Genomic DNA, 2,043 nt, shown 5'->3' with positions numbered 1-2,043 from the left:
TGTATCATTGGATTTGAATGGCTAATAACTTGTTCAGGACTCCTTGGTTTATTCATGCAATTGTTTATTTAAATACTGTTCCGCAATTTTTCCTTTTTTACCTAGCTTTTTTTTTTGGTCAAATTTTATATGAAAATTATGCTGGCCTCCTCAAATGAGTTGGCAAATGTTCCTCTTTGTTAGTTCTTTCTGAGTTTATGCAATTTTAGTGATATTTCTACCATATTTATTTGTACAAATTTACTTGCAAACCATCTGAGATTGGAATTTGTTGTTTTTGGAAAGTGTTATTTAGAATTCAATTTCCTCATAATATTTTTTAGATCTTTCTTTCTTTCTTTCTTTCTTTTCTTTTCTTTCTTTTTGTTTTGACACCCAGTGACCTCTGAACTTTTCATTGGCCTCATGCACCCTGCTTCTCCTGGCTTAATGTCTCGGAACTTTGGTGTTGTTGGTCTCAGACACAACTTTGCCATTCACTATCTGGCGGGTGGCGTTTTGTATGGTTTGCATGGAGTTGCTGCTGTCCAGGGAATCACCAAGATTGAAGTCCTCGCCATCTTCCAGCAGGTGGTGGTAGGTGGCGATCTCAGCCTCCAGCTTGACCCTGATGTTCAGCAGGGACTAGTACTCCTGCGCCTGGTGCTACCCCTCTGCCCAGGTCTGTTCCAGCTCTGACTCCAGGTGCAACAGGATGCCGTTGAGCTGTTCCATCTGCAGGGCGTAGCGGGCTTCCACCTCCCTCAGGCTGTTCTCCAAGCTGGCCTTCAGATTTCTCATCGAGTCCAGGTCTATCTACAAGGACTCGACTGTACATAGCAGCTCCGTGAGCGTCACCTCAGCAGGTCCAACCTCAGCGGACTGCGTGGTGACCACTGTGGTGCTCTGCTCAATCAGCCGAGACCAGTACTTGTCTAGCTCCTATTGGTTCTTCTGAGCCAGCTGGTCATATTGGGCCCGAATGTCTGCCATGATCTTGGCAAGGTCCTGGATTTGGGGGCATCTGCGTCCACAGTTAACCCAGAGCTGCAATCTGGGCTTGCAGGCCTTTCACTTCCTCTTCGTGGTTCTTCTTCATTAAGAGCAGCTCCTCCTTGAGAGCCTCGAACTGTGTCTCCAGCTGCATCCCAGTGACATTGGTGCCATCCATGACCCTGCAGAGCCCATGGATGTCGTTCTCCACAGACTGGCGCATGACCAGCTCTGTCTCATACTTGACTCTAAAGTCATCAGCAGCAAGTCTGGCATTGTCCATCTGCAGGACGATGGGGACATTGTCTACAGTATTTGCAAAGATCTGAGCCCTCAGGTCCTGAATGGTCTTGAAGTAATGGCTCTAGTCTCTGACCTGGGGTCCCTTCTTCTCCAGGTGCTCCTGGATTTTGCTCTCCAGCTTCCTGTTGTTGGTCTCCAGGCTCCTTACTCTGTCCAGGTAGGAGGCCAGGCCGTCGTTCAAGTCTTGCATGGTCTCCTTCTTGTTCTGGATGCCTCCCATTCCTGCCAGACCCCTGGCCATCCCCGCGGCCAGGTCCCCGGACCCCATGCCGCCCAGGAAGCTGGTGGAGCAGGACACGGAGATCCAGGAAGAAGAGCCCTTGCCTGCATAGACGCTGGCCACGCTGCTGGCGGCTGGGCGCCGTAGCTGGGCACCTAGACAGAGCCCAGGGACCCGTAGTTGGTGGAGAAGGTGGAGCAAGTGGTGAAGCTCATGCTGTTTAGGGAGGAGAGCGAGAGGAAAGGACTCAGGCTTTGTTGATGACCACATTTTCTATTATTTCTTGAGTTGGTTTTGGTAAGTTGTGATTTTTTCATGAACTTTGTCTACTTTACCCAAATTGTTATTACATAAGCTTGTTCATAGCATACTTTATTATCTTTTATTTTATTTCAGTTGGTTATATTTTCAATTTCTGTATAATAAATTTCACTCATTATAAATCCACAATGCAATGCATTTTTGACCAAAGGAATTTTAAATGAGGAATAAATAGTTTGGTAACATAAATAGTAACATAAAGAGTTTGGTAATGCACCTTTTTTAAG

The 2,043-nt window shown here is 46.6% G+C and overlaps 1 pseudogene; it reads right to left on the bottom strand.

Moving 5' to 3' along the window:
* Positions 1-426: 426 nt before the first annotated feature.
* LOC746191 (keratin, type I cytoskeletal 18-like) lies at positions 427-1,710 on the bottom strand (annotated as a pseudogene).
* Between the last annotated feature and the right edge of the window lie 333 nt (positions 1,711-2,043).

This window comes from Pan troglodytes, chromosome 11 (assembly GCF_028858775.2).
Source record: "Pan troglodytes isolate AG18354 chromosome 11, NHGRI_mPanTro3-v2.0_pri, whole genome shotgun sequence".
Classification (NCBI taxonomy): domain Eukaryota; kingdom Metazoa; phylum Chordata; class Mammalia; order Primates; family Hominidae; genus Pan; species Pan troglodytes.
The sequence above is the reverse complement of the archived record's forward strand: the minus strand, read 5'-3'. Positions and strand labels throughout refer to the sequence as shown.